This window comes from Dipteris shenzhenensis, chromosome 6 (genome assembly GCF_047967505.1).
Source record: "Dipteris shenzhenensis isolate YYH24624 ecotype China chromosome 6, Dip_SZ_1.0, whole genome shotgun sequence".
Lineage (NCBI taxonomy): Eukaryota > Viridiplantae > Streptophyta > Polypodiopsida > Gleicheniales > Dipteridaceae > Dipteris > Dipteris shenzhenensis.
In genome coordinates, this window is record NC_141601.1 from 5,433,642 (window position 1) to 5,458,916 (window position 25,275).

Sequence of the window (25,275 nt, forward strand, 5' to 3'; positions counted from 1 at the left end):
CAAAGATAAAATCCATGGCAATACTCTGCCAGGGTCAATCCATGGCAATGCTCCGCCAGGGACGATTGGGATTAGGTAGAGGCTGCAGCACTCCAACCAGCTTATGCATGTCATATATCACCTTCTAGCAAGTGATGCATGTCGTGACATATGCCTTGACATCCTTTCTCAATGATGGCCAAAAGAAATAGTGCTCCACAGCATTGACAGTGGCATCAATGCCTCTGTGCCCTGCATAGGGTGGAGCATGACTCTTTGGCAACACCTCGACTATTTCGTGACACACAATCTACCATGCATGCATCATCAAAAATCCGTCTTTGAGAGTATAGTGCTCATGCCTCTGTCCATCAACCAACTGATCATAAATACGTGAAAAATCAGCATCATGGGCATATTGATCCTGTTAGAATCTCACTGTGCCCACCTGTGAGCCCCCGATTTGTGGGGACAAGGCGCAGTGAGAGGTAGGAGGGCTGGGGAGAGAGACTCAGGCCGGCATCATAGGCGACCAGCACACGGGCTGGGTCGCAGCCTGCAATAGCAGGTATGAGGGGGGGCTTTAGGCCACACATGGAGGCTCCAGCAGCAACGTGGACTGGCTGCCCAGGGCGCCCTTATATTGGGGCCTATCGCTGGCCAAGTCAGCCCAACCAGGGCCACCGACCAAGGTAATTAACTGCCAGCCCGGTGGCCACTGACGTGGTTGATGAGAGCCACCACCATCGGGCAGTAATTACCACAAAAGTAAATCATGAAGCCTAATCACCTCTAATCACTCATTACCATGCACTCTAGTACTCTACTAAGCATGCAAGCCTAGTGACTGGTAATTTAATACATTGATAGTAATCATGAATGTAGGTGAGTAGTATTGTGGGACACTATCAACCCTGGTCGATTTATGGGGCCCATGAAGTCGGCCACCAGACAAGGTACCGACCCTGCTGGTTGGTCATCTGAAGAGGCCTCGGCAGAGCCTATAAAAGGCCCACTTCTCCATTGAGCCCAGTATCCAGTGCATTACAGAAAGCCTTCTCCAAGGCAATGTTCAGCACCCAGATCTGGGGGAGTTTGTGAGAGAGAGTTCATCAGTTTTCTCCAGCATCCTGCTGTGATTTGTACTGCTCCCTTGGAGCCATTTTCTGCCCACCATCCGGTGGATGAATATACTGTTTCTGTTGCATCTGTGGTCATCTATCTAAGCTGAGTGTGTAAGAGTTAGAGAGATCTTGGGTGGAGGATTGAGTGATTCATTCCCTCTTCATTTCTAACATGGTATCAGAGCCATAGGCTCTCAACTCTTCTTCATCAAAGCACTCTCTGAAGGAAGGAGTCCCTTGGCAAAAAGGCGATTCCGTTTTCAGCTCAGGCTAGCACGGGAGGTCAGTACATCTTTTTGCTTCAATTTTTCAGTTTGCTATTCACCGAGATGGATCAGCGTTCAGAAGCCTCTACACCCACTGCTCGTCCTTTTTCCTCCTCCAGTCATCTTCTTTCTTCATTCATTCCCAATTTTGGTGAAGCTAGAAAGCTCAATGGGACAAACTATCCAATCTGGAAAGTCAAGATCCGAAGCCATCTGGTGGCAAGGAAGCTGTGGAAGATAGTGATTGGGACCAAGGTAAAGCCGGAGGACATTGTGGAGAAAAGAGGTGATGTTCTATTTGAAGCAGATGCGGATGAACTCAGTGCATGGGAGGAGAGGGATGCTCAAGCCTTAGCAATGCTAATCGGCACGACAGCAGATGTTGTGATCCCTCATATCCAATTGGCAGAGACATCTCCGGAGGCGTGGACCATACTAAAGGAGCTGTATGAAACCGACAATACAGCCCGTATCATTACTCTTCAGCATCAACTTTATAATCTTGATATGAACAAGGGTGATACTGTGCATGACCATCTGACAAAGGTGAAAGTCGTGCGGGACCAGCTCGCAGCAGTTGGTCAAAAGGTGGACTCGAGTCAATTGGCGATGCTCGCACTCCACAAATTGCCACGGAGATTCAAAAGTTTTGTGACTACAGTCACTGCGGGTCAACAGACTAAGCCACTCACCTTTGAGGAGCTTGGCCCACTCTTGCTTCAGGAGGAGGCTCGAGAGAAACTCTTTACGCAAACCGATGAGAAGGCATTAGTGGCCAAAGCAAGCCTGGAAAAGGCAAGTCAAAGGAGTTCAAGAAGTCAGAGGACACTGACCGAAAGAAGAAAATGAAGTGCTTTTATTGTGAAAAGCTTGGCCACTCCGCCAAAGAATGCCAAAAGAAGAAGGCGGATCAGAAGCAGAAGAGAGAAGCCAGGATCAAAGAAGAGCCTAAGAATGATTCTGCCAATGTGACGACAGGACAGTTGTTTTTAATCAGTGAACATTGTTCAGCGTCGTATGCAGTCAGTGAAGGAAAAGAGGGTTGGTATGTTGACAATAGAGCTTCAAAGCACATGTCTAACAGGAAGACTTGGTTCAAAACCATGGAAGGTACACACCCGGATTCCAAAGTTTCTGTCGGGGATAGCCAGAAATGTCCTGTGAAGGGCATTGGTAGCATTCCTTTCATTACAACCGCAGAAGAGGAGAAGGATATCTCTGGAGTACTTAATGTACCCAACCTTTGCAAGAACTTACTATCTGTAAGTCAGATGGACAAGAACAACATGTCAGTTCTCTTTGAGGACGGCAAGGTCACCGTGACATCCAAAGCAAATGGACAGATGGTAGCCCAAGGAGTCGAAGAAAACGGACTATACCGCCTTAGTGCAATGTTGGTTCATGGAGAAAACCTAAAGTCCAAACTTTGGCATGAGCGCTTCGGTCACGTCAGCTATGGAACCTTGGCTGAAATGTCGAAGTCAAAGATGGTGGATAGACTTCCACTCATTACAGGCAATGATGGTGTCTGTAGGGCTTGTCTAGAAGGCAAGCAGCACAGGGACAAGTTCCCACAAGAGGCCTCGTTTCGGGCCAGCAAACCACTTGAGTTGGTTCATGCCAACATTTGTGACCCAATGTCTACAGCATCGTGGGCAGGATCCAAGTACTCACTTCTCTTTGTGGATGATTTCAGTAGAATGACCTGGGTGTATTGCTTGGCTAAAAAGTCACAGGCTTTCGAGAAATTCAAGGACTGGAAGGCTACAGTTGAAAAGGAGACAAGGGAGAATGTCAAGATGTTCCGTACAGACAAGAGGGGAGAATTCACCTCCAATGAGTTCAACACATTTTGTCGCAAGCATGGGATCAAGCGACAACTCACCATTGCATGTACATCTTAGCAAAACGGGGTAGCCGAGAGGAAGCACAAAACCACTACGGAGACAGGGCTTGCTATGTTACGAGAAAGGAACCTTTCTAAAGCCTATTGGAGTGAAGCTATCAATACAGCAGTACACATCCTTAACCGGACCAAGACGAAGGCCGTCAAGGACAAGACTCCATATGAAGCATTTTATGGTAAGAAGCCCTCTATCACTCATCTTCGCATTTTTGGTTCTAACGCATGGGTGCATGTGCACAAGAAACACAGGACCAAGCTTGATTCCCGGAGCAGAAAATGTATCTTTGTTGGGTATAGCGAAGAATCCAAGGCCTATTGACTCTTCGACCCAGTAAAGAAGCAGATTCTTATCAATCGGGATGTCATCTTCGAGGAATAGGAATATGAACCCCAGGAGAGGAGCCTCAAATTGAGGAGGAGATTGTTCAATCCCTGAACCCACCCCGCCCCAGGTTGACCATCCAAGAGGTGAAGAAATCGGAAGCTAATGTTCCACAAGGTACTGAGTAAAAGCAAGATGTTCTAGAAGCAGTTCCAGTTCCTCCTCCCACTGAGAAGCAGAAGAAGTTGCCCCAATGGTACCTAAAAACATTGGAAGACTCTCGCGTCACCGATATACCTGAGAGCAGCAATTCCGGATTGCGTCAATCCCAACGTCTTAAGCAGACCCCATCCGTGAATTTTGCATTGGTGGCTCAGCTTGAAGAGCCAAGGTCCTTCGAGGAGGCGAAGGACAATCAAGAATGGCAGGCTGCCATGCAGGCAAAGATGGATGCTATCCTAAAGAACAATACATGGGACTTAGTGGCCAAGCCCCCGCGACAGAAAGTCATCGGCACTAAGTGGGTATACAAACTTAAATTCAAACCGGACGACAGCTTGGATAAGTACAAAGCAAGATTAGTGGTCAAAGGTTTTGCTCAGACTAAAAGCATCAATTTTGATGAAACTTTTTCTCCCACAGCTCGCATGGTTACTATCCGGGCAGTGATTGCCCTTGCTACCCAATTCCATTGGCCTATTTTTCAAATGGACGTGAAGTCCGCATTTCTTAATGGAACCCTGGAGGAGGAGGTGTACGTGGAGCAGCCACAGGGCTTTCAAGATCCAGGGTCCCCATTAAAAGTCTACACGTTGAAGAAGGCATTATAAGGGCTGAAACAGGCTCCCAGAGCTTGGTACCAAAGGATAGATGTATTCTTTCAAAAGATAGCGGAGCCCTTCTGAGGCAAACCTCTAGTTGTTCATTGAGGAGGAGTTGCGATTGGTACTCGTCTTCTATGTTGATGATCTTATCTTGATAGGTGACCATGTCAACAACATTTCCCAGGTCAAGGAGCTACTCACGACTGAGTTTGAGATGACTGCTGACCTTGGGTTATTACACTACTTCCTTGGGATAGAAGTAAGGCAGGCCAAAGACAGGATCTTCATTTCACAGAAGAAATATTGCAGAGAACTTCTGAAGAGATTCCAGATGGAGGATTGCAGAACAGCAGTAACTCCTTTGTACCGACGATTGGTAGAAAGCTTGCTTTGCCTTACCAATACTCGACCTGATATTTGTTATGCACTTGGACTATTATGCTAGTTCTCTGCTTCTCCCAAGAAGAGTCATTGGGATGCAGGTTTACGGGTGCTGAGGTATCTAAAGGGTACTTGCACCTACGGGATCACCTACACCAAAGGCTTTGAACTAGGCGGGTTCTGTGACAATGATTGGGCGGGTGATGCTGACACCAGAAGATCAACAACAGGGTATTGCTTCTTACTTGCATCTCGTGCCATCTCTTGGCTGAGTAAGAAGCAACCCACAGTGGCCCTTTCATCTACAAAGGCAGAGTACAGAGCCGCATGTACAGCAGCTTGTGAGACACTGTGGTTGAGGTGGATTCTGGAGGACATGAACGTGTGTCACGAGGACGCAACAATGCTGATGTGCGACAATCAAAGTTGCATAGCCATTGCCAAGAATCCAGTGTACCATGCGCGGACCAAGCACATCGAAGTTCATTACCACTTTGTTCAAGAGCTCATCATCGACGACGTGATCGAGCTCATGTACTGCCCGACCGCCGACAACTTGTCCGACCTCTTCATGAAGGCACTCCCTCGAGAACAGATGGAGCACCTCATCAGACGTATGGGGATTGGCCCACAATCGTGACATTCAAGGGGGGTGTTAGAATCTCACTATGCCCACCTGTGAACCCCCGATTTGAGGGGACAAGGGGCAGTGAGAGGTAGGAGGGCTGGGGAGAGAGACTCAGGCCGGCATCATAGGCGACCAGCACATGGGCTGGGTCGCAGCCTGCAACAACAGGTATGAGGGGGGGCTTTCGGCCTCACATGGAGGCTCCAGCAACAGCGCGGACTGGCCGCCCAGGGCGCCCTTATATAGGGGCCTGTAGCTGGCCAAGTCAGCCCAACTAGGGCCACCGACCAGGGCCAACCCTGGTCGGTTTATGGGACCCATAAAGTCGGCCACCAGACAAGGACCGACCCTGCTGGTCGGTCATCTGAAGGGGCCTGGGCAGAGCCTATAAAAGGCCCACTTCTCCATTGAGCCCAGTATCCAGTGCATTACAGAAAGCCTTCTCCAAGGCAGTGTTCAGCACCCAGATCTGGGGGAGTTTGTGAGAGAGAGTTCATCAGTTTTCTCCAGTATCCTGCTGTGATTTGTACTGCTCCCTTGGAGCCATTTTCTGCCCACCATCCGGTGGATGAATATACTCTCTCTCCATCTATTCTTGCTGTTATTTCTGAGTGTGTTTCTATTCCATCTGTGGTCATCTATCTAAGCTGAGTGTGTAAGAGTTAGAGAGATCTTGGGTCGAGGATTGAGTGATTCATTCCCTCTTCATTTCTAACAGATCCTTCATGGCATCAAGCTCATCATGATATGCAATGGTCACTGCTGAAACTTGTGGCTTAACAGACACTACATCTAGAGTGGGCTTTCGTGAGAGTGCATCCGCAACAACATTCTTCTATCCCAGGCAGATGCACAATCTGAAAATGAAATATAGAAAGAAAATATGCCCACCTCATATGCTTCTCAAACAACTTTCTCTCAGTGAGAAAGTACCGTAGTGATTGATGATCGGTCTGAACATGAAAATCAACACCCAAAAGATAATGCTTCCAAGTCGAAAGAGCATGTATGACAGCCAACATCTCTTTCTCATAGATGCCAAAATTCATTTCAGCATCCTGGAGAACTCTACTCTCGTATGCCACGACTCTTACATCCTGCATAAGTACCCCTCCTACGTTGTTCCCACATGCATTTGCTTGGACAGTGAAGGGTTTGCAAAGATCTGGAAAAATAATCACAAGATCTAAGCAGAGTTTTTCCTTCAGTAGGTCAAAAGCTGCAAATTCTTTAGGACCCCATCTAAAAGTGACCTCTTTCTTCTATAAGGCATGTAAAGGAGATGCAATCTCTGCGAAATACCGAATGATCTCCTGTAGTACACGCACAAGCCCAGAAAGCTACATACTTCATGGATGTTCTTCAGGTGTGGCCAATTCCTGATGGCCTCTACCTTGGCGGGGTCCATCCTAACTCCATCCTTGGAAACAATGTGCCTAAGAAACTGGATCTCATGCATTAAAAAATCACTTTTCTTGGCATTGACAAGTAGCTTATGCTTCTATAGCTCCTCAAGAACAATTGCCAGGTGCTTCTTATGTTTAGCCTCATCCTGAGAGAACACAATGATGTCATCGAAGAAAGTGCCAACAAAGGCTCGGTGTTCTCTAAAAATCATGTCCATCATTCTGTTGAAGGTGGCAAGTGCATTGGTTAACCCAAATGGCATGATAAGAAACTCGTACAGACCAAATGTGATACGAAATGCTGTTTTGTGAACATCCTCTGGCTGAATTCAGATATGGTGATAACCACTCTTCAGATCAATGCGGCTGAACATTCCAGACCCATGTAACCTATCCAAAATATCATCTATCCTGGGTATAGGGAATCTGTTCTTAATGGTAATTTTATTGAGGGCTATGTAGTCAATGCACACATCCGCCAGGATCCATCCTTCTTCTGGACCAAGAGCACAGGTGAGCACTGGGGTGAAGAGCTGGGCTGAATCAGCCCCTTCTCCAACAGGTCCTTTACCTAGTTCATAATTTCCTTTTGCTGGGCTGCATTGACCCTGTAAGGAGGTCGGTTAGGAGGGCTGCTACCAGGGATTATATCTATCGTATGATCTTCTGGCCTTTTAGGGGGCAACTCCTGTGGAAGTGAGTCAGAAAAACATTCCCTAAATTGAAAAAAAAAATCTGTCCGCTGTTTTTCCAGCTTAGAAAAATGAGACTCCTTGACTTCCTTTCATATGCAAAAACTAAGTACGCTGAAAGGTGCTTTTTCATTACGTTGCCAATGTGAGTGTGATTGTTTTATTCTTTGTATCCAAAACAGCCCCAACACGAAAGTGCCAAGGTATCCCCAGTAACACATCACAACCATTCAACGGCATAATATAGAACTCTTCTGTATCCATGTACCTCTGAATATGCATCCACGGCTTGCCTATCACCGGAGTAACTGACTGGCTAAGTCCCGGACAAGCCATATTAGCAGCACACAAAGAACCCATGTCTTCTGCCTGTATTCCCAACTTTCCAGCCAGCTCTGGAGAGATGAAGTTGGCCTTGGCTCTCAAATCGAAAAACATCAGAGCTGTCTAGTCTCTTATCTTGCCCCATGCCCGGCATAACTCTATAGCATCTGTATTCTGAACAGCCCCAATCAAGTCTAGCAAAAGACCAGCGTGGGCTTGGGCTTTTTATTCTTCTGATCAGGCCTCTTTTCCTCCTTGTGCTCAACCTGCTCAGTAGGAGGGAACTTCCGCTTCTTATGTGGGCATTCAAAAGCCCTATGGCCTTCCTCGTTGCAAACATAACACTTGTTGGCATCATAAAGAATTTGCTTTTCCTCATCTGACATACGGGTCGGTACTCGCCTCTGTCCTGCAACAAACTTTGCCTTCATGGGCTGCGAAAACTTTCTGAACTTCTTAGGGGATTCCGTCTTGCTGCCTTTTGACCTTGATGTCTCCTATGAACCCAAAAACTTTCCCTTGCAATAGTGCATAAGCAGTAGTGGCATTCTCAACCAACTCGGACATATTGGAGACCCGTGTCTTCGTGCAATAGTACCGAATCTCCTTTGGCAACCCGCAACAATACCTTTCAATTTGATCAGACATCAGACAACGGTACATGTTTGTAAGAATTCACTGGCAACAAGGCTTCCCAAAACTTCTTATTGTAGTCCTCCAAATTTCTGCAATTTGCAGCATCTAATTTGTACTAGGCGGTCATGATATCTACCTCGAAAGTGGTATTGAGCCATGCTACTGAGAAGACCTGCTTGAATTCGACCCAAGTGGTAGGTGCTCTACCTTGCAAGAGGAGGTTGGTCCAGCATTGGAGCACATTGCCCTTCAAAAAGGTGGCTGCCTTTCGGACTTTGGAAGATTCTATAAAGTGTCCACCTGAGTAGGCAGCATCAAACTGTTGCACGAATGTCAAAGCCTTCAATCTATCCCGCATCCCATTGAACATCTCAAACTTTACAGTTGCCCCTCCCTCCTTGTAATCTTTCAATTTGCCTTTAGGGGTGAGATTGTCATAAACGGGGGGCTGTAAAAATGGTGGAGGCATCACTGCTCCCGCATTTTGAGCCATTCCACCCGTACCGATGGTGGTGGGGTTTGGCATTCCAGGTCCCACTCCCTTCATCTGAGGCATATTCCAAGTATTGCCCATTGTCCCAGGCATTCCTGTTTGCATTCCAGGTTGCATCAAATACATCATATTGGCATTTGCAGGGGGCATTCCACCCATCATAGGTTGCTGGAAATTCTGCATTTTGCGCTGTGCGCTGCCCATAAAGCTGCCTAGCATTCCGGGTGCCTCTGCGGATGGTGCCACCATTGCCTGAAAAACCGATCCCCCTCCAAAATATCATGGATGCATCGTGGGCTGAGGAAAGGCTTTCTGTCCCTGATTGACTGAATAAAAGTTATTGGCATTACCCACTACAGGGGTGATCGAGGGCATCTCTGCCGGTTGAGCCACCATTGCCTGAAAAACCGATCCCCCTCCAAACTATCCTGGATGCATGGCGATCAAATTTAACTCAGAAGTTTTCATATGTATGGGGTGTGCATCGAGCCTTATGGCACACCATTTGTTAAACCCTAAACCTAAACTCAAATCCTATAAAAACCAACTCCACCCCCTCATTCTTCATCTTTCAGTTTTTGCCTCCATTCTCTTCTTCATTCCGAGCCCTACGCAAGACACTCCTCCCTCTCCATCGACCACCACCTTACTCCCATCCTCACATTGTGACTTCGAGCCCATCTCGCAGCAATAACCCAACCTTCCACCCACCGTCCATTATTCCACAACAATCCCGTTACATCGAGAAAGACTTGGAGAGCGTACAGGTGACCACCTCTCCCTCCCTTTTGATTTCCGTCCGTCAAGTTTTTTATTTGCTCTTTTTTTTTCCCCCCTCCCCCTTCCCCCTCCATTTCCACCTCCCCCTCCCCCTTCCCCCCCCATTTCCACCACCGCCTCCCCCCTCCATCTCCATTTCCACCTCCCCCTCCCCCTCCCCCTCCCCCTCCCTCCTCCATTTCCCCCACCCCCTCCCCCCTCCATCTCCACCTCCCTCTCCCCCTCCCCCCTCCATCTCCACCTCCCCCTCCCCCCTCCCCCTCCATCTCCACCTTCCCCTCCCCTTGCTTCTAAGGGAAGCAACCATAGGGGGAGGGGCTTGCATAATCTCTATCATAGCATGTTGCAACTACGACAAGGCTCCTGCTACACTTTGCATTCGCGGCTGAAAAAGAGCATATCAAGCTCCTCTACCTCATCTACCTCATCCTGTGAGTCCTCAGTGGCATGCTCAAGAGAAACTGGACGTGCCCCACTGTCCTGCTAGTCATCACCCCCGCTGATACTATGCTCCCCTTCAACTCTCTGATGCTCTGTCTTCATCTTGCCCCTCCTGCTCAAAGATGGTCAATGACCTCTCACAGTGTGCCGTGCTTGCTAAGATCGATGGCCATAGCAACAATTGCAATGAAGGTGTCCTTCACCCAACACTACCTGGGCTCACCTCTGTAGGGAGATGGTGACTAGCCCGGCAATGGAACCACTGAAACCAACCTTCAATAAACAAAAGGGCAATGATCTTCTTCTACTCAATCATAAACTTCATAAACAACCACAATGCAAGCTTCAGTCACTTTAACCACTTAGCAAAACTTAGAAACAAACTTCAATAGAAACAAAGGGAAGGCTAGAATGCCCCTGCTCAATGAAAACAGTACACAATGCACCCATTGGTCCCAAATGCCTTGGCGTCCCTTACGGTATTTATTTAATGCTTCTGAATCGAAATGCTTTACAACAAGGGTTCACCCATGCATTGTTTCTCTTTGCAAATCCTCTACTTGTCTTCAGGGCATCTAATCCAAATGCACCAATTCCAACTAGCAAGGCATACTCAGGCATCCACTTCTGATCTGACCTAACTGTGAGTCATTCAAGCATCCATACCACTGGCAAACTGAGCTCAAGGCAACCACAAGGCTATCACATGCATCCACACTGTCCTTAGGCCTACCACAGGAACACCCTTGCCTTTGGATGCTTGCTAGAATCTGTAGGAGTCTTGAAAGGACTGCAAACAACACGCATGCACTGCAAAAAGCTACAAAGCAAGAAAGAACAAGAAAAACAAAACCTAGAACCAATTCCCACTATCTGTGGCAGAGGGGCGAGCTCCTTCCTCGCACCTATCCTCTGTCCATGCTCCCCGCAAGGTGCAGTTTACTTCCAACAATAAGGATAAGAGAGTAATGAAGGTAGAGAGCAGCGAGTGAACAAGAAAGCGTTGTAGAGGAAAGATGGTCCACAGATCTGCCCTGAAATGATTGCCTCAAGATCTGTGCATGAGTCCTTCTAAGAAAGCATGCCAAAAGCAGCAGGGAAATCTCCTCCTGCAGTCAGCACTAATCCAGAACAGCTCCAAAAGTCACAACGCAGCCAAAAACACAGTGCGGAAAGGTCCAAAACAGCAAAAGACAACCTTGGCCACCTGCTAGAGGCAGTCGTATGATTCCGTATGGATTTCGTACAACCGTACGGACATCTGTACAGTCCGTACCAAATTTCCAAAAACTCAAAAAATCACTTCTAGCACTTCCTAGAAGTGCGTAGTAGCCTTGGAACAACTGAAATGGGCTGAAAACAGGCTTGAAACAACTAAAACAGCTCAAAAACTACACAAGAACAACTGAAAACATCCAGCACAATCTTCTCCTTCTCCCAAGCATGGAAGATGCTTCCATGAAAGTGAAGAAGAGAGATCGTAGGTGGAGGGGAGCACATGCATTTGCATGCATGCCACTTGGCCCTTCATTAAAGTCCTAACCACCATACCAAGGACAGCGTTGATTGTCCTTGGGCCCAACTTTTGGACCCCTCTTTAAAGCCTTGCCTTGCCCCTAGGACCTAGTGGTGCACCTAGACTTTGCCCCTAGGAACTTCTAGGAAGTGTGCACTTCCTCTAGCCAATCCCTCACAACTAAACTATTACTACACTTAACCATGGTTAACCTTGGGTTAAGTGTGGGTTGAGTTACAAAGATACTTTACTTCACTTTTCATGTCCCCGTGACAATCACAGATTGGCTTCTTGGGCAAAAGTTTTACAAGCCCTTTCTTCCAAGAATCCGGCATGTATTATCATTCGCAACAAAGGAGACTTGAGGAGATTCAAATATGCCAATAAGAATTCAACAGTGAGACCATCCCAGGAGGATCTGCTTTACCAAATTTTTGAGCAGCAAAATGATGAACACAAGCTGCAGCAGGCTGTGCTCGAGAAGAAGTCCAAACACCATCAGAGAGAAGAACCTTGCAAATACTTTGAGAATGCCTCTTATAGTGTAAACCTTTAAAAATGGCTTTGGATGAACATCCTTTATCCAAAAAGCCCTCTGTCGTGCCCATGTCTCCCATTTATAGATTTTTCTATTTTCATTGCATTGCAAACAATGTTTAGCCTGGCATAAAATCTGATTTTCTTCCCGAGAGAAAGATTTCTAGTATGACTCAGCTCAGTCAAGGATTGACACGTAAATTTAGCATGAGCAACATTCTCTCTCAAAGTCTTCATGTAAGTCTTTCCATAGTTGCGAATAACTGCTTGCATTCTAGCAATGAGTTGGTGATGATTCCTCCTAAAGTTCAAGTGAAAGAGCCCCTACACTACTTGCCCTCGTTGCTTTTAATCTAAGGAGTCCATTCAGCACTTCTTTATAGGATTGCAAACACATGAGCTTTATTTCGAAGGGGATTGCTAGACCTTTTGAGTATCTTCATGACTTGGGGATCGGTGGCTTGGCTCTCTCTTTAGGGGCCTCAAGTCTCTTATGAGAGGCATGACTCTTCTTGGGCTCTTTCGGTTTGACGACATATAGTTGAGTCATGCTCTCTGGATAACGTTCCCCATTCCCTTACAGACCTACACATGCCTGGGTGGATAATTTTAAAAAAAAATTAGCGGGCAATTCAACATGGCATATTTGAAGATCCAGATGCACAAAAGGTCCACCCTTCACACACATTGGCTAGTATTTGTATAAATATTGTACACACCTTTAGGTGAGCATGCATGGTGTTAGAGACTCACTGTTCCCACCTGTGAGCCCCCGTTTTGTGGGGACAAGGGGAAATGAGGGTAAGATGGGATGGGAAAGAGAGACTCAGCAAACAGCAGCATTTTGGGGGGGGCTCCATGCCTTCCTAGAGGCAAAGGACTGGCTGCACAGGGTGCCCTTTTATAGGGGCCTGTTGCAGGACCAGTCGGTGCAACCAGGGCCACCGACCAGGGCCGACCCTGGTCGGTTTTACAGACGGACCTGGTCGGTCCCCAGTCAGGGAACCGACCCTGCTGGTCGGTCAGACCAACAGGCCTGGGCAGTGCCTATAAAAGGCCCACACTTCCCTTCATTTCAGTCATCCAGTGCAGGACAGAAAGCCTCTGATTTAGGCTGTGCTGTGCACTCAGATTTGGCATCTTCTGACAGAGAGAATTCCTGCAGTTTGTCTCAGCACTTGGCTGAGTTTTGTATTGCTCTCCTGGAGCCAGTTTTCTGCCCACCATCCGGTGGATGAATATATTCTCTCTCTGCCTAAGTTTTCTCTGAGTGAGTATTGTATCTGTGATCAGTTATCTGAGTTGAGTGTTACTAGAGCGGGAGAGATCTTGGCTGGAGGTTAGAGTGATTCTTTCCTTCTGTTTTCTAACATGGTATCAGAGCCATAGGCTCCCGAGTCTTCCTCATCAATAACACTCTCTGAAGGAAGGAGTTCCTTGGCTGTAAGGCAACTCTGTTTTCAGCTCAGTTCAGTACAGAAGGTCAGTTCATTTATTTTTTCAAGTTCTGTAGCTATTCACCGAGATGGATCAGCGATCAGAAGCCTCTACATCCATTGCTCGTCCTTCCTCCTTCTCCAGTCATCTTCCTTCTTCATTTATCCCTAATTTCGGTGAAGCTGGAAAGCTTGATGGTACAAACTTTCCAATCTGGAAAGTCAAGATCCGAAGCCATCTGTTGGCACGGAGGTTGTGGAAGATTGTTAATGGGACTGAAGAAAAGCCGGAGGATATTGTGGACAAGAGAGGTGAAGTTCTAGCTGAAGCAGATGCAGATGAACTCTGTGCATGGGAGGAGAGGGATGCTCAAGCCTTAGCAATGCTTATAGGCACGACAGCAGATTCTGTTATTCCTCATATCCAGTTGGCAGAAACGTCTTCAGAGGCGTGGACCATACTGAAGGAGTCGTATGAAACCGATAATACAGCTCGTATCATCACATTGCAGCATCAGCTTTATAACCTTGATATGAATGAGGGTGATAGTGTTCATGATCATCTGACGAAGGTGAAAGTTGTGTGGGACCAGCTCGCAGCACTTGGTCAGAAGGTGGACTCGAGTCAATTAGCATTACTCACACTCCACAAGTTGCCACGGAGTTTCAAAAGTTTTGTGACTACGGTCACTGCGAGTCAACGGACAAAGCCAATCAACTTTGAGGACCTTTTGTTGAGACTGACATCTCCAGGCCTCCACAGGGCGCACACCAGCTCCCACGCAACAGGGCCAAAGCAGGGGGACAGAGGGGGTAGACCAGGCCGACCAGCCCCTGGCCGACCAGGTCCTGGCCGACCAGCTGGTCGGCCCAATTGGCTAACCGACCAAGCTGGTCGGTCTAGGCCAACTAGACCGACCCTCTAGCCTTCCCTATATAAGGGCCCTCCCCCTCCTCATTTCCCACATCCACTCCAGCAGCTCCTCAGGGCTCCAATTCTTGCCTGCTCCTGGCCGTCCCTACCTGAGCCCCTTAGCTGTCCTGTTGGCTGCCCACGCTCCCTCTGCAGATCCCTCATTCTTTCCCAGTCTCCTGCCTCCTCGCTCCAGGCTCCTCCAGGCTCCTTGTTCCCAGGCTCCTGCCTCTTCGCTGCAGGCTCCTCCAGCCTCCTCGTTCCCAGGCTCCTGCCTCCTCGCTTCAGGCTCCTCTAGCCTCCTCGTTCCCAGGCTCCTGGCTTCAGGCTCCTCCAGCCTCCGTGCTCTCAGGCTCCAGCCTCCTTGTGCCCCTATCCTCTGCTCCAGTTCGGCCCCTTCTGCAGCTCCTGTTTCTCATCCTGTTCAGGACTCCTTGTATTACAGTTGCTGCCCTGGTTTAAGGGCTGAGTTACAGTAGATCTGTTTGTGGCACATCTTGTTGTCTCTAGTGTTCTCTGTGTGATTCTGTAGATTCAGTTTGCTTGCATCTTCCGCTGCCACTTTTAATATGGTATCAGAGCACCAGAATACTCTCTGATCTTGGAGCTCCTGTATTGATGAAGTTGAAGGAGCTTGTTCTCGTCGGCAACTCTCTTTCCCGCTGACTACAGAGCTCTCTTCTTCCCCTGTATATTTTTTTTGCTGCCTTCCTCTTGTCGGCAGCCCCGTTCTAGATTTCGATCTGCTCATCAGCCCCGTTCTCTTCAGCCCCTGGTTGCTGTCCACTCCCTGGTTTCAGTCATGGCTGCTGAAACAAAGGATTCTGCTCTGGATCTTCGCGTTCCCCCTATGTCCAGCTTCTTTCAAGAGTCTAACAAGCCTGTACGCATCCCCACTCTTCCTACATTTCCAGATGCTCGGCAGTTAGATGGGACCAACTATTCCCTTTGGAAAATTCAGATGGCATCTGTATTGGAATCTTATGATCTTGCCGAGTTTATTGATCCCGGGATCCCTCGTCGTTCGTCTCCTGAGGAGGATCCACATGCTTCTCTTATCTGGGACAAATTGAATGCTCGTGTGCACTCGTTCACCTTTCTCAATTGTCAACCAGGGGTTCTCAATCATATCAAGCACCTTACTTCTGCACGTGCTATTTGGGAATTCCTTGATGGCATGTACCTTCGCGTCACTCCCATGAAACGTATCTCCTTGGAAGTTCAGCTTCGTCACCTCGATCCGGCTACTTCCCCTTCCATACGGGACCACATCAATAAAATGCAGAGCATGCATCAGGACATCCTCCATGCAGGCAAGGCTATCTCCTCCGAAGATATGGCTATTACTCTCTTATCTCATGTTATTACTGACAGTCGATACGCCGCATTCTATTCTTCTCTTATTACCTCTGGCCGCCTCAGCACCATCACTTGGGAGGAACTTGTCCCCATGATGATGGATCAGGAGGAACAGTTCATTAAATCCTCTGATGGTCCTTCTGAGGCTCTTATGGCCCACCGTCACAAACCTCGATCCAAGAATGCTCCGTCCTCTGCCACTAACTCATCTTCTTCAGATCCCTCCAGTGACCGTCCTGCTCCCAAAGGTAATTGCAATCACTGTGGCACTCCTGGCCATTATTGGCACAATTGTCCCTACCGCAAACACAAACGAGCTGACGCACCCATGGCCGCTGCGGCTGATGCTTCCCTTACCCCCACCCCTGCATTTATTCACCTTGAGCTCTTGAATTCGGTACCCCTTCCTGCCGTAGAGTCATTGGCTCTCCATAGTTCCGATGCTCGTGAATGGATCGTTGATAGTGGGGCCTCTCGGCATATGACCCCCTCCTCCTCGCTGCTCCAGGATCTCACTCCTCATCCTGGTCGTGCTGCATCGGCGACAAGCACTCCATTCCTGTTCATTCAGAGGACTCTCTTGATATTATTCCTGATGGCAAAGGGGGTAAACACTCCTCTCGTGCTCTTTATGTTCCGTCTCTCGGCTTTCATCTCCTTTCGGTTCATCAGATTTGTCAAAACAATATGAAGGTCGAGTTTGAAGCGGCCTCTGTTACCATCCGCGATCGTGCTACCGGACAGCCGGTTTGGACCGGCCATTTTACCAATGGTATCTACAAGCTTGTCGCCCTTCCCTCCCTTACAGGCACCTCCCTTGGCGACCTTTGGCACTATCGGTTTGGTCATCTACACATTGATGCTCTCCATCGTGCATTCCGTGACCAGCTTGTCCTCGGCCTCCCTAACGTCGGCACTCGCCAAGGTCTCTGTCCCTCTTGTATATTGGGCAAACAACATCGCGAGCCGTTCGCCCGTCATGCCTCTCGTCGTGCCACCGTTCCGCTTGGTCTTGTTCACCTCGACCTATGTGGCCCTATGCAGGTTATGTCACTGGGGGGAGCCTCGTACTACATGCTCCTTGTTGATGACTTCAGTCGCTATTCTTGGATCTATTTTCTTTCCCACAAGGATCTGGCTTTCAGTCGTTTCCAGACCTGGCTGGCCCTGGTCGAGAAAGAATCCAACCACTCGCTCAAAATTCTTCGTGCTGATAAGGGTGGTGAGTTCACCTCTCTCGAGTTTGATCTGTTCTTGAGTAGTCATGGTGTCAAACGGGAATTTGCCAACACAGGTACCCCTTCTGATAATGGCGTGGTTGAACGTAAACATCGTACAGGCGTTGAAATGGCTCGGACAATGCTGACTCACAGTCAGATCCCTCAGTCCCTCTGGGCTGAGGCCATGATGACAGCGATCCATACTCTTAACCGCTCTCTGACATCAGCGGTTCCAGGCATGACCCCTTATCAGGCTTACTATGGATCTAAGCCCGATGTTTCCCATTTTCGGGTATTTGGCTGTGATGCTTATGTTCATATTCCTAAATCTGATCGTGGAAAGCTTGATCCTAAGTCCCACAAGCTCTTGTTCGTAGGCTACAACTCCGTCTCCACTGGATATCGCCTATATGATCCTCGCCGCCGCATTATCTCCGTGAGCAGGGATGTCCTTTTCGACGAGCAGGTCCTTCCGCCATCCTCCGACTCTCCTCCTGTTCTTGGAGATCCGTCCGATGCCCCGGAGCCCTCTATCCCTCCACCTGCCTCGTCCCCCGTTACATCACCTCCTATTCTCTCTCCTCCGCCTCCTTCTCCGGCTCCACCCTCGTCTGCTCCTCCCTTGGAACCCCGCTCGGTACGTGTTCCGCGATGGCTCATTGATACTCTCCGCTCCTCCGGTCTTGAGGATCCCTACTCCGAACCACACCCTAATGATGGGCCTCGTCGCTCTCATCGCCACCCCCCACCGTCCTCTTCTGATCCCCTCCATGTCAATTACGCCCTTATGTCTCACATCCTCGCCACTCGCAAGCCCACTACCGTTCCTCAGGCTCTGGCCCAGCCTCATTGGAAACAGGCTATGGAAGCGGAAATTCATGCTCTTCTTCGGAACCATACCTGGGACCTTGTTCCTCGTCCCTCACACCGTTCCGTAATCGGTGTCCGGTGGATATTCAAAACAAAGTACGCCTCCGATGGTTCTGTCGACAAGTATAAAGCTCGGCTGGTGGCTAAAGGCTATGCCCAACGACCCGGCATCGACTATGGGGAGACCTTTGCACCTACCGCCCGGATGAGCACCATCCGAACGATCCTTGCTCTTGCGGCCCACCATCAGTGGCCCATTTTTCAAATGGACGTCAAATCTGCGTTTTTGAATGGTGATCTTCAAGAAGAGGTATATGTGGATCAGCCACCCGGCTTCATTGATTCTCGTTCTCCTTCCATGGTCTGTCGCCTTCGCAAGGCCCTCTACGGTCTCAAGCAAGCTCCTAGGGCCTGGAATCAGCGAATTGATACCTTCTTCTGCCGCCAAGGGCTTCATCGCTCTCTGGCTGATCCCAATCTTTATCTCTTTCAGGAAGGACAGCTTCATACCTTCATCATTCTTTATGTGGATGATCTGATTCTTATTGGGAGTCATACCAATCATATCCTTGCCATTAAAGTTGCTCTTCAAACTGAATTTGAGATGACGGATATGGGCCTCCTCCATTTTTTCTTGGGTCTTGAGATTTGGCAGACCAAGAGGGGGTACTTTGTCTCTCAGCAGCGCTATGTTCACGAGCTCCTCGAAACTTTCCACATGGCTGACTGTCGGCCCATCACTTCTCCCATGGACCCCAACTCTAAACTCTCTGCTTCTGGGTCCACTGCTTATCCTGATGCCTCCCTCTACCGCCAGCTTGTTGGTTCTCTTATCTGGCTACTTAACACTCGACTGGATCTCGGCTTCTCTGTCGGCACCCTCAGTACCTTTATGCAAACCCCTTCGCTTTCTCATTGGCAGGCTGCTCGACGTCTCCTCCGCTATCTTCAGGGGACCTCTACTTTCGGGCTCCTATATACTGCCGATGGCTCCTCTCCTTCCCCGCTCACTCTCCGAGGTTGGAGTGACTCTGATTGGGCTGGCGACCCCGATTCTCGCCGCTCTACCACGAGCTATGTTTTCTCCTTTGGCTCTGCGGCTATCTCCTAGTCCAGTAAATGACAACCCACGGTTGCCCTATCCTCCACCGAGGCTGAGTATCGTGCTATGTGTAGTGCCACCTGTGAGGCTGTGTGGCTTCGGCGCCTTCTTCTCGATTGTGGTTTTCAGCAACCCGCTCCTACCACACTTTTTTGTGACAATCAAAGCTGTATCGCCCTTGCTCGCAATCCGGTTTTCCATGCTCGAACAAAACACATCGAAATTCAGTACCACTACACTCGAGAGAAGGTTCTTGACGGTACCATTTTGCTCCTCTTCAGCACCACTACCGACAACGTCGCCGACATTTTTACCAAACCTATTTCCTCTCCCCTTCTCCAGCGTCATGCCAGCTCTCTGGGTCTTGTGCCACACCCTGGAGCTGAGAGGGGGTGTTGAGACTGACATCTCCAGGCCTCCACAGGGCGCACACCAGCTCCCACGCAACAGGGCCAAAGCAGGGGGACAGAGGGGGTAGACCAGGCCGGCCAGCCCCTGGCCGACCAATTGGTCGGCCCAGTTGGCTCACCAACCAAGCTGGTCGGTCTAGGCCAACTAGACCGACCCTCTGGCCTTCCCTATATAAGGGCCCTCCCCCTCCTCATTTCCCACATCCACTCCAGCAGCTCCTCAGGGCTCCAGTTCTTGCCTGCTCCTGGCCGTCCCTACCTGAGCCCCTTAGCTGTCCTGTTGGCTGCCCACGCTCCCTCTGCAGATCCCTCATTCTTTCCCAGTCTCCTGCCTCCTCGCTCCAGTCTCCTTGTTCCCAGGCTCCTGCCTCTTCGCTGCAGGCTCCTCCAGCCTCCTCATTCCCAGGCTCCTACCTCCTCGCTTCAGGCTCCTCTAGCCTCCTCGTTCCCAGGCTCTTGCCTCCTCGCTTCAGGCTCCTCCAGCCTCCGTGCTCTCAGGCTCCAGCCTCCTTGTGCCCTATCCTCTGCTCTAGTTCAGCCCCTTCTGCAGCTCCTGTTTCTCATCCTGTTCAGGACTCCTTGTATTACAGTTGCTGCCCTGGTTTAAGGGCTGAGTTACAGCAGATCTGTTTGTGGCACATCTTGTTGTCTCTAGTGTTCTCTGTGTGATTCTGTAGATTCAGTTTGCTTGCATCTTCCGCTGCCACTTTTAATAGCTTTGTCCACTCCTACTTCAGGAGGAGGCCCGAGAGAAACTCTTTACGCAAACCGACGAAAAGGCATTGGTTGCCAAAGACAAGCCTGGCAAAGGCAAGTCAAAGGATTCCAAGAAATCAGAGGACGCTGAACGTAAGAAGAAAATGAAGTGCTTTTACTGTGAAAAGCTTGGCCACTCTGCCAAAGAATGCCGGAAGAAGAAGGCGGATCAAAAGCGGAAAAGAGAAGCCAAAAACAAAGAAGAGCCTAAGAGTGATTCTACCAATGTGACAACTGGTCAGTTATTCAATGTGACAACTGGTCAGTTATTCTTACTCAGTGAACATTGTTCAGCTTATGCAGTTAGTGAAGGTAAAGAAGGTTGGTATGTTGACAGCGGTGCTTCTAAGCACATGTCCAACAGAAGGATGTGGTTCAAAACCATGGACAGTACACACCCGGATCCCAAAGTTTCTGTTGGGGATAGCCGGACATGTCCTGTGAAGGGCATAGGTAGCATTCCTTTCATTACCACGGCGGGTGAGGAGAAGGATATCTCTGGAGTACTTTATGTACCCGACCTTGCAAGAATTTACTATCTGTAAGTCAGATGGACAAAAACAACATGGCAGTTCTTTTTCAAGATGGCAAGGTTACCGTGACATCCAAAGGGAGTGGGCAAGTGGTGGCATAGGATGTTGAAGAGAATGGACTGTACCGTCTCAGTGCAATGTTGGTTCATGATGATCACAGAAAGTCCAAACTTTGGCATGAGCGCTTCGGTCACGTCAGCTATGGAATCTTGGCTGAAATGTCAAAGTCAAAGATGGTGGATGGACTTCCACCAATTACAGGCAAGGATGATGTCTGTAGGGCTTGTCTTGAAGGCAAGCAGCACAGGGATAAGTTCCCACAAGAAGCTTCGTTTCGGGCCAGCAAACCACTTGAGTTGGTTCACGCCGACATTTGTGGTCCAATGTCTACTGCATCATGGGCAGGATCCAGGTATTCACTTCTCTTTGTGGATGATTTCAGTAGAATGACTTGGGTATATTGTTTGGCTAAAAAGTCTCAGGCTTTTGAGAAATTCAAAGACTAGAAGGCTAGAGTTGAAAAGGAGACAGGGGAAGATGTCAAGACATTTCGCACAGACAGGGGGGGAGAATTCACCTCAAGTGAGTTTAATACATTTTGTCGCAAGCATGGGATCAAGCGACAACTCACCACGGCACATACTTCTCAGCAAAACGGGGTAGCCGAGAGAAAGCATAGAACCACCACTGAGACAGGGCTTGCTATGCTCCGAGGGAGAAATCTTTCTAAAGCCTATTGGAGTGAAGCTATCAATACAACGGTACACATTCTCAACCAGACCAACACGAAGGCCGTCAAGGACAAGACTCCATATGAGGCATTTTATGGTAAGAAGCCCTCTATTTCTCATCTCCGCATTTTTGGTTCTAACGCGTGGGTGCATGTGCCCAAGGAAGATAGGACCAAGCTTGATTCCCGAAGCAGACCATGTATCTTTGTTGGGTATAGTGAAGAATCCAAGGCCTACCGCCTCTTCGATCCAGTAAAGAAGCAAATACTCATCAGTCGTGATGTTGTCTTCGCGGAAAAAGAACCTGAACCCCAGGAGGAGCCTCAGATTGAGGAGAAGGAGATTGTTCAACCCCCGATCCCACCCCGTCCCAGATTGACCATTCAAGAGGTTTCCAAATCAAAAGCTGATATTCCACCCGATACTCAGGCAGAGCAGGATGTTCCCGCAGAGGTTCCCGTTCCTCCTCCCACAGAGAAGCAGAAAAAGTTGCCCCAATGTTACCTCCGGACATTGGAAGAGTCTCGTGTCACCTCATTACCTGAGAGTAGCAGTTCCGGATTGCGTCGGTCTCAACGTCTTCAAAAGACCCCATCCGTGAATGTTGCTTTGGTGGCTCAGATTGTTGAGCCAAGAACCTTCGCGGAGGCGAAAGACAATCCCGAATGGCAGGCTGCCATGCAGGCAGAGATGGATGCTATTCTGAAGAACCATACATGGGACTTAGTGGCCAGGCCCCTTCGACGGAAAGTCATCGGCACTAAGTGGGTATACAAACTCAAATACAAATCTGACGGCAGCTTGGATAAGTATAAAGCCAGGTTGGTTGTGAAAGGTTTTGCTCAAACTGAAGGCATGGATTTTGATGAAACTTTTGCTCCCACAGCCCGCATGGTTACTATCCGGACAATGATTGCCCTTGCTGCCCAATTCCAGTGGCCTATTTTTCAAATGGATGTGAAGTCCGCATTCCTTAATGGAACCCTGGAGGAGGAGGTATATGTGGAGCAGCCACCGGGCTTTCAGGATCCAGTGTCCCCATTAAAGGTCTGCAGGTTGAAGAAGGCGTTATACGGGCTGAAACAGGCCCCCAGAGCTTGGTACCAAAGGACTGATATATTCTTTCAGAAGATTGGGCTCAGTCGAAGTCCTTCTGAGGCAAACCTTTACTTGTTCATTGAGAAGGGATTGCGATTGGTACTCATCCTCTATGTTGATGATCTTATCTTGACAGGTGATCATGTCAAGAAGATTTCACAGGTCAAGGAGCTACTCATGTCTGAGTTTGAGATGACTGACCTTGGGTTATTACATTACTTCCTTGGGATTGAAGTAAAGCAGGCTAAAGACAGGATCTTCATTTCACAGGAGAAATATTGCAGAGAAATTCTGAAGAGATTTCAGATGGAGGATTGCAGAACAGCATTAACTCCCATGAAGGTTGGGCTGAAGCTAAGTGTTCACGACACGTCTCAGCTGGTTGATACTCTTTTGTATCGACGATTGGTAGGAAGTTTGCTTTACCTTACCAATACGCGCCCTGATATTTGTTATGCAGTTGGGCTATTATGTCAGTTTTCTGCTTCTCCCAGGAAGAATCATTGGAATGCAGGTTTACGTGTGCTGAGGTATCTGAAGGGTACTTGCACCTTTGGGATCAGCTACACCAAAGGCATTGAACTAGGCAGGTTCTGTGACAGTGATTGGGCAGGTGATGTGGACACCAGAAGGTCGACGACAGGATATTGTTTCTTACTTGCATCTGGAGCCATCTCTTGGCTAAGTAAGAAGCAACCCATAGTATCCCTTTCATCTACAGAGGCAGAGTACAGAGCCGCGTGTACAGCCGCTTGTGAGACATTGTGGTTGCGGTGGATTCTGGAGGACATGGATGTGTGTCAGGAGAATGCGACAGTGCTGATGTGCGACAATCAGAGTTGCATAGCTATTGCAAAGAATCCAGTGTACCATGCGCGGACCAAACACATCGAAGTTCATTATCATTTTGTTCGAGAGCTCATCATCGACGACGTGATCCAGCTTATCTACTGCCCGACCGCCGACAATTTGTCCGACCTTTTCACGAAGGCACTCCCTCGAGAACAGATGGAGCACCTCATCAAACGCATGGGGATTGGCCCACAATTGTGACATTGAGGGGGGGTGTTAGAGACTCACTGTTCCCACCTGTGAGCCCCCGTTTTGTGGGGACAAGGGGCAGTGAGGGTAAGATGGGATGGGAAAGAGAGACTCAGCAAACAGCAGCATTTTGGGGGGGGCTCCATGCCTTCCTAGAGGCAAAGGACTGGCTGCACAGGGCGCCCTTTTATAGGGGCCTGTTGCAGGACCAGTCGGTCCAACCAGGGCCACCGACCAGGGCCGGTCGGTTTTACAGAATGACCTGGTCGGTCCCCAGTCAGGGAACCGACCCTGCTGGTCGGTCAGACCAACAGGCCTGGGCAGTGCCTATAAAAGGCCCACACTTCCCTTCATTTCAGTCATCCAGTGCAGGACAGAAAGCCTCTGATTTAGGCTGTGCTGTGCACTCAGATTTGGCATCTTCTGACAGAGAGAATTCCTGCAGTTTGTCTCAGCACTTGGCTGAGTTTTGTATTGCTCTCCTGGAGCCAGTTTTCTGCCCACCATCCGGTGGATGAATATATTCTCTCTCTGCCTAAGTTTTCTCTGAGTGAGTATTGTATCTGTGATCAGTTATCTGAGTTGAGTGTTGCTAGAGCGGGAGAGATCTTGGCTGGAGGTTAGAGTGATTCTTTCCTTCTATTTTCTAACACATGGGTCTTCCCTGGCATTTGCTAGGAGGACTATTTTCCTCAGGGAATGGAGTGGCTCCCCTTTTTTCCTCAGAGTCCACCATAGGGTTGAGGTGGCAATTTCAGCCTCAACCTTGGTGCCTTACTAGATCTTCTTGATGAGCATGTTGTTTGCCCACTCGGGTACTTTGTTTTTCATGCTATGCATGATGTATTTTTTCCATGAGCATTGCTCTTGGGGTTTTTCTCATGCTTAATACAAGTCTTTTAATTGGAACAAAGAAAAAGAGCCCCGACCAGAATGGAAGGGGCACAAGTAATTGCCTAAAAAGTTGAGAAGCTGCAACAAAACCCGGCAACTTGACTACCACCCCCTCCCCTAGTCCCAACCCTAGTTTCTCATGCATGGGTCCCCTTATGTGCCTGTGTAGCCTCATCAATAGTTTCCCTCCCAACCTCCTCAGTAATGAGCACCCAGCTTGCTACACCCCATAAACCATATCATCCACCAAACGAAGGAAATAGAAATGGCTCTCAAAGAGCTTTGACTACAGATGGTAGGGATAAAGACTCAAGTATCCCATCCTTGGCCGATCAAGCCAATATGGTTTGCCACGCATGTCAGAGAAAGGGTCATTACCGCAACAAATGTCCCAATGTTTCACAAGTGCATCTTTTGAGAGAATCGGACTCCCAAGATTTAGATACGGAAGTTCTTGACCTTGGAAAAAGAAGAAGAGAAGAGGCACGTTCCACCATGTTGAAGCCAAGACGACCCAACAAGCAAGTGACGTTCAGCCACCACCCACCCCAAAAGACAATGTCCAAGGCTCTAGCAGAGAAGGTGAAATCTCTCTTGCACAAGGAAATAGGTCAGCCACATCAAACTAGCCAATGGTCAAAAGTTGCCCATACTTGG

General features: G+C 48.7%; 1 protein-coding gene and 1 pseudogene across 1 annotated transcript in view; both read right to left on the reverse strand.

Moving 5' to 3' along the window:
* LOC147900682 (uncharacterized) overlaps window positions 1-25,275 on the reverse strand; it is a 138,036-nt gene that overhangs the window by 105,479 nt on the left and 7,282 nt on the right. The window lies entirely within an intron of this gene.
* LOC147900683 (uncharacterized) lies at window positions 8,309-9,062 on the reverse strand (annotated as a pseudogene).